Below are 8,760 nucleotides of genomic sequence, written 5' to 3'. Positions count from 1 at the left end.
TAGGTTTCTGTCAAACATTAAATTGTTACATGTTTGAGCATGAGCATGAGCATGAGCATGGTTGACTGCCAATGAGCTGCTACTCCGTTATTGACAGATCAGCTGAAGTTAAACAATGAATCAAAAATGATCAGTGGGAGCCAACCATCCGTTCACTGTTTAACCCCTGAAGACCCCGACTTTATTAGTCAATACCGGCGCCCTCCCAAGAAGCCTGCAGTTCAACGAAAGGGAGGAATGTTAGTCCGATAGTTGAAGTTGCAGACTCATCAAGCACACAGTTTTTCGCTATATACTTGTTGATACCGCATGAGACCGTTGAATCCACAGCATCTCCTTCAAGCATCACGTGATTATTATTTTTTGGGTTAGTAGGATAAGGTATTGGCTTTTCGATGCCTCCCGAGCTACGATGCTATGGGGAGGACTTTCATAACCGACCCGTCGGCGAGCCTTCTGAGCAACGATGCTATGGGAAGGTCTTTCTGGTTAACACACAAAATCACTCACACACAATTATTTCACTCCACTATTAATTAATCCGAAATGTCAGTGCGTCTTTCGATCAATATATAGAAATGGCTTTTTCACCATAAAAAATAAAACCTTATTCGGAAAAAATTATACACAATTTACCCGACGCCGTGCCTTCCGATCAACGATGATATAGGAAGGGCTTTGAAAATCACAAAACAATTAATTAAGATCACAGAAAAAAATCACAAAAAACACCAATTACTCAACGAAAAACACGCTCAAGACACAAATAATTCAGTAAGGCATGCTATTATTCGGTTCCCACAATCACTCACCCCATACGAACAGCGACACAAAAGCACACAAAAAAAAATTAACCTGCATAATCACGACTTCGCGTCCCCACTTCCAGCGCACCAATGATGCTATTATTCGATTACCACAATCACTCACCCCATACGAATAGCGACACAAAAGCACACAAAAAAATTAACCTGCATAATCACGACTTCGCGTCCCCACTTCCAGCGCACCAATGATGCTATTATTCGATTACCACAATCACTCACCCCATACGAATAGCGACACAAAAGCACACAAAAAAAATTAACCTGCATAATCACGACTTCGCGTCCCCACTTCCAGCGCACCAATGATGCTATTATTCGATTACCACAATCACTCACCTCATACGAATAGCGACACAAAAGCACACAAAAAAAATTAACCTGCATAATCACGACTTCGCGTCCCCACTTCCAGCGCACCAATGATGCTATTATTCGATTACCACAATCGCTCACCCCATACGAATAGCGACACAAAAGCACACACAAAAAATTAACCTGCATAATCACGACTTCGCGTCCCCACTTCCAGCGCACCAATGATGCTATTATTCGATTACCACAATCACTCACCCCATACGAATAGCGACACAAAAGCACACAAAAAAAATTAACCTGCATAATCACGACTTCGCGTCCCCACTTCCAGCGCACCAATGATGCTATTATTCGATTACCACAATCGCTCACCCCATACGAATAGCGACACAAAAGCACACAAAAAAAAAATTAACCTGCATAATCACGACTTCGCGTCCCCACTTCCAGCGCACCAATGATGCTATTATTCGATTACCACAATCACTCACCCCATACGAATAGCGACACAAAAGCACACAAAAAAAATTAACCTGCATAATCACGACTTCGCGTCCCCACTTCCAGCGCACCAATGATGCTATTATTCGATTACCACAATCGCTCACCCCATACGAATAGCGACACAAAAGCACACAAAAAAAATTAACCTGCATAATCACGACTTCGCGTCCCCACTTCCAGCGCACCAATGATGCTATTATTCGATTACCACAATCACTCACCCCATACGAATAGCGACACAAAAGCACACAAAAAAAATTAACCTGCATAATCACGACTTCGCGTCCCCACTTCCAGCGCACCAATGATGCTATTATTCGATTACCACAATCACTCACCTCATACGAATAGCGACACAAAAGCACACAAAAAAAATTAACCTGCATAATCACGACTTCGCGTCCCCACTTCCAGCGCACCAATGATGCTATTATTCGATTACCACAATCACTCACCCCATACGAATAGCGACAGAAAAGCACACACAAAAATTAACCTGCATAATCACGACTTCGCGTCCCCACTTCCAGCGCACCAATGATGCTATTATTCAATTACAACAATCACTCACCCCATACGAATAGCGACAGAAAAGCACACACAAAAATTAACCTGCATAATCACGACTTCGCGTCCCCACTTCCAGCGCACCAATGATGCTATTATTCGATTACCACAATCACTCACCCCATACGAATAGCGACACAAAAGCACACAAAAAAAATTAACCTGCATAATCACGACTTCGCGTCCCCACTTCCAGCGCACCAATGATGCTATTATTCGATTACCACAATCACTTGCCTAATAAAATGGGCCCCAGAGCAGTTTTTTGAAAATTCTTTCATCAGGAGGTAGCTTGTAAGATTCTTTATCAGACTGTGCAATAAAATTGAAAATGTCCAAAATGGCGTATACATCATATCGCCGTAAAACGGCAGTCTAATTCACACACATCTGAACGAACGAACGTAACGCAAAAACACTCACACAATCATTTGATTCTCGCCACATCTATCATTCGCGCAGAGCTGATGAATAAGACTAACTTAATTTTTCTTCTAAATTTTTGATTGTTAACCAATCAAATACCTCGGCCTCGTGGCACGGTGGTTAGCGGCTTTAGCTGCCGATCACTAAGTTGCTATGGGGCGCACGTACGATTCCCGCCTTATCCTCCTGGCCTTCTATCGGATGGGGAAGTAAAACGTCGGTCCATTTGCATAAAAGAGGTTTGGGTGACTCACCACACATAACCTTCGGACACCTAGAAATGAGCAGAAACTTGCAACAGAGACCACAAAAGGCCGGGGGGTCGTTAAAGTGGATTGCTTTGCTTTTTTAAACCAATCAAATACTTCGCACAATCAATTTATAAATTAACGTTGATTTTTGGCAAGCAGAAACGATTGAATAATTCGTGTTGCCAAAAACGAGATGGCATTCGAGTTGATTAAAAAAAATTATCAGCCTTTGCCAGCTCAAAAATTGAGGCAAATCGTTCCTTAACTTTTATTTAATTTTTCATTACAGGTGAATTTTTTTGCAAGCCTCCAAATTTAATAAATAACCTGAACAAAACAGAATGGATTCAAATATCACACCCTATCAAAGAGGAAATAAATGATGAAGAATTCGTTATTGACTATTGCAATGTTTATGAAGACGCATTGGAGCACAGTTTACAGGTAAACTATCAAGTATTCCTTGCTAAACTTATTAAACACTAATGCTGACCCATTTTTTGTGGTTTTGATTGATTGATTTATTCGGTAGGAAAAGCCACCAAAGCAGTAGCACCAAAAACCTACATCATTTTAATACAAAAAAATACAATATTTACTAAATTTCAGTGTTTAATTTTTAATTTTAATTCAGTGTCAATTTTTTTTAAATATCCGGTCAAACTCCATTGGTTTCCACCTGAGAAGCAATTTGGTTGATCCTGGCTAGAGAAATCTGAAATGATATAAAAGAAAGTGCATTAATAGATTATGGCGATAAAAGGCAAAAATATAGAATAAAGATAATTGTGTCGGCAGTGCCGTACCTACACAGAAAAAAATATGTAAATTTACACAGCACGTAATTACTGTTTCTTATGTAAACTCACTCAATGTAATGTTCAAATCGTTGAAATATGATGTAAAGAGTAAACAGTTATGGAAAATATTCCAATGTAAATCTAAATCTAATCGTTCGCTTTGGAGCGTCGTTCCGTCGGGTCGCTTGATATTGCGTGTTCGTCGTCGGAATATTTTGGCGTTTTTTCGGGTGAGTGTGTGCGTGTGTGTATGCGGCTGGCACTGGTTGCTTCGATGACAATCAGTTCGCCAGTTCGATTTGGAGCGTCGTTCCGTCGGGTCGTTTGATTTTGCGCGTTCGTCGTCGGTATATTTTGGCGTTTTTCGGGTGAGTGTGTGCGTGTGTGTATGCGGCTGGCTCTGGTTGCTTCGATGACAATCAGTTCGCCAGTTCGCTTTGGAGCGTCGTTCCGTCGGGTCGCTTGACATTGCGCGTTTGTCGTCGGAATATTTTGGTGTTTTTGGATCGTATGGATTCCAGAGACGAGCAGACACTAAATTGGTGAGCTCGTTCCTTTAAGAAACATTATACACGAATGATTCTTGAAATATGTGTTAGTATATCTTATCTACGTTTCGTTTTCTGTTCAGCCCATTAAATTTAATTTTCTACCCGGGTAGATGTTGCAGTTGAAATGTCGCGATCTTTTTTCTCGTTTGTCGAGATACACATTTCAGCCGGTTTTCTTTGTTTTATGATCGTAATTGTTTAATGAGAAGATTCGTTTTAAATTACGCGCTAGATATACATCAGCTTACAACTCGACCAGTCGTTTCCCGTGAAAAGACTTCCGCTTAGTAATTTAGCTCGTGAAGCACGGCAATGAATGTTATTTCAATGAATTTCAAGTCCTGTTCATAACATCCTTATTTTTCAGTCATTTATTGGTTGCTTATCTTATAATAATTCAAAAGTTTAAATCGTTTCTACTTCATTGTCGGTCTACTCAATGTAAATGTCATGCTGAGTATAATATTTCACCATTTGATTACATACTATTTTGATTCTTCTTTCCACAGCCGGCTGTCTAAGATTGAATCATTTATGCTAAATTCAACAGCAAATAAACGGGAATTGTCTCATCCGCATCATCCGATTGTTTGCCTTGAGAATAATACATCACCCTATAAACAAAACTTATTGATTTTTGGGTCACATCATCATCTTCTATGATGAATCCTTACCATTACCCTTACCTACTAACAAAATCCCAAGTAGAAGTAGTTTTTCCGGCACACGTGAGGGTGTGGATATCGTATAGAACCCACCCTTGGTAGCAACCTGTGCTAACTAACATTCCCGCCCCAATCCCCCGAGATCTACAAACTGACATGGCGGGCGCCGTTGGTGGCCAACGACTGTTACCTATTCGCACCTGCTCTAGTTTTAATGATCTTGTTGTTTTATCTTTTCAGCGCATTCATGCATGCTGTTGATAAGAGAAACATCATTAGATCGTTGAATCCTGTGAGTGGTAGTGCTGATTGGATATTACGGTCCTGTTCAGCAACGGAGAAGGACAACCATGGGTGATCTCTCATGCTCATGCTCATGCTCATGCTCTAATGTAAATCATGAATCTAATGGAAACGTTGAGCATGAGCATGAGCATGGTTGACTGCCAATGAGCTGCTACTCCGTTATTGATAGATCAGCTGAAGTTAAACAATGAATCAAAAATGATCAGTGGGAGCCAACCATCCGTTCACTGTTTAACCCCTGAAGACCCCGACTTTATTAGTCAATACCGGCGCCCTCCCAAGAAGCCTGCAGTTCAACGAAAGGGAGGAATGTTAGTCCGATAGTTGAAGTTGCAGACTCATCAAGCACACAGTTTTTCGCTATATACTTGTTGATACCGCATGAGACCGTTGAATCCACAGCATCTCCTTCAAGCATCACGTGATTATTATTTTTTGGGTTAGTAGGATAAGGTATTGGCTTTTCGATGCCTCCCGAGCTACGATGCTATGGGGAGGACTTTCATAACCGACCCGTCGGCGAGCCTTCCGAGCAACGATGCTATGGGAAGGTCTTTCTGGTTAACACACAAAATCACTCACACACAATTATTTCACTCCACTATTAATTAATCCGAAATGTCAGTGCGTCTTTCGATCAATATATAGAAATGACTTTTTCACCATAAAAAATAAAACCTTATTCGGAAAAAAATATTCACAATTTACCCGACGGCGTGCCTTCCGATCAACGATGATATAGGAAGGGCTTTGAAAATCACAAAACAATTAATTAAGATCACAAAAAAAAATCACAAAAAACACCAATTACTCAACGAAAAACACGCTCAAGACACAAATAATTCAGTAAGGCATGCTATTATTCGGTTCCCACAATCACTCACCCCATACGAACAGCGACACAAAAGCACACAAAAAAAAATTAACCTGCATAATCACGACTTCGCGTCCTCACTTCCAGCGCACCAATGATGCTATTATTCGATTACCACAATCACTCACCCCATACGAATAGCGACACAAAAGCACACAAAAAAAATTAACCTGCATAATCACGACTTCGCGTCCCCACTTCCAGCGCACCAATGATGCTATTATTCGATTACCACAATCACTCACCCCATACGAATAGCGACACAAAAGCACACAAAAAAAATTAACCTGCATAATCACGACTTCGCGTCCCCACTTCCAGCGCACCAATGATGCTATTATTCGATTACCACAATCGCTCACCCCATACGAATAGCGACACAAAAGCACACAAAAAAATTAACCTGCATAATCACGACTTCGCGTCCCCACTTCCAGCGCACCAATGATGCTATTATTCGATTACCACAATCACTCACCCCATACGAATAGCGACACAAAAGCACACAAAAAAAAATTAACCTGCATAATCACGACTTCGCGTCCCCACTTCCAGCGCACCAATGATGCTATTATTCGATTACCACAATCGCTCACCCCATACGAATAGCGACACAAAAGCACACAAAAAAATTAACCTGCATAATCACGACTTCGCGTCCCCACTTCCAGCGCACCAATGATGCTATTATTCGATTACCACAATCGCTCACCTCATACGAATAGCGACACAAAAGCACACAAAAAAATTAACCTGCATAATCACGACTTCGCGTCCCCACTTCCAGCGCACCAATGATGCTATTATTCGATTACCACAATCACTCACCCCATACGAATAGCGACACAAAAGCACACAAAAAAAAATTAACCTGCATAATCACGACTTCGCGTCCCCACTTCCAGCGCACCAATGATGCTATTATTCGATTACCACAATCACTCACCCCATACGAATAGCGACACAAAAGCACACAAAAAAAATTAACCTGCATAATCACGACTTCGCGTCCCCACTTCCAGCGCACCAATGATGCTATTATTCGATTACCACAATCGCTCACCCCATACGAATAGCGACACAAAAGCACACAAAAAAATTCATGAATCTAATGGAAACGTTGAGCATGGAAACTCAAATCTGATGAACACGCAGAAAAATTCTGCATTATCAAATCAATAATATAATTTATCAGAATCAATAACGACGATTTATCGATGTGATAAGTAAACTTTATCATTTTGATAAAGTATTTTTTTTGAAATAATAAGAAGGATTATCATTTCGATAAAACAAATTATTGAATAAAATGACAGCTTCGATCTTGTCCTTTGTTATTGTTTTTTGCTGCCCACAAAAATGGGAACGTTCCCGATAAAATTTACATATTTTTTACAAACTTGATCAGTTTCTTGCAGAAAAACAGTAATATTGCGAAATTTACAAGTTTTACCACAAATAACTTGAAAATACCGAAGAAGCTCCACGCTAGGAAAAAATGGTGAAAACGCGGCGCTGGAAGTTCCCAGGGAGAAGCTCCTCTAGTGAGTCAGATTTTGAGGGAAACATTCATCTCACGGTAATTAATCACAAGATTTTATAGACGGTTCAACTCCCTACAAAATAATCATATTCTTTTCCTTCCAGGCGCATACTTATCCAGCTTCACTTGTCCACCGGAAGCGCCGGAGCGAAACAAACACGACCGGAGAAGGTAAAGGAACAGCATAAAACGTAAAAGAAGGAAACAGAGCACGCAGTGGAGGACAACAAAGAAGCTACAGGGTCTCCTGGCCAAGACCACACGAGCGTCGAAATGGCCGAGACTGCTGTTAAACCGGGAGGATTTGTTAATTGTCATATATAAAAAAACTAAGATTTTCTAGAATAAATGCTGTTGTTAAAGTGAATTTGAATTTTAAATAATTTGAAATGAAAAAAAAATACGGCAAAACTACCTGGGGATCGGCGATAAATTCAATTTTCATTTCGATAAAAAAATTATCAAAATGATAAGCATTTTTATCGATTTGAAACATTTTGCTTTTGACGTTTCTCCAGTGACGTTTATCAAAATGATAATATAGTTTATCAAATTGATAAATATCTTTTATCAGATTGATAAGAAAACTTATTGAATTTGATAAAATAAATTATTGGTTGCCAACCGATAATTTTATTTATCGAAATGATGGCAGAAACTTATCGAATTGATAATGCCTTTTTCTGCGTGAATTTCTACCCGTGTTCGGCTTCCTGTAAATTCCTATTTAATGTAAATCATATATCCAATGTATTTCTGCCAAACGTTGACTTCAAAACTACCCGAACTAAAAATAGTTATATTTGGTTCTCTTTCTACCGCTCTCATATTTCGCTGGCCCACTGCCTGAGCCTCGACCTGAACAAGTTGATGCTTTTGCCGCTCGTTTATAAAATGCGAAGATGGCTCAGTCGGCAGTGGGTAGCAGCAGTAACACCGAATATCCTACCCGTCGTCCGTTCGATTCCAGTCCAGCGTTATTCCACTTGGCCGTCGACGAGAAAGCGTTCCCTACCTGTGAAATAACTTTTTAAAATTAGAATTTCCTTTTGCTGCCCGCTTCAATAATTTTAAAATAGAACATAGGCCACACCCTTTTCCTACTGCAATCCAAGTCGAGCTTCTCATTCC

Source organism: Culex pipiens, chromosome 1 (genome assembly GCF_016801865.2).
Source record: "Culex pipiens pallens isolate TS chromosome 1, TS_CPP_V2, whole genome shotgun sequence".
NCBI classification, from domain to species: domain Eukaryota; kingdom Metazoa; phylum Arthropoda; class Insecta; order Diptera; family Culicidae; genus Culex; species Culex pipiens.
This window is presented reverse-complemented; position numbering follows the sequence as displayed.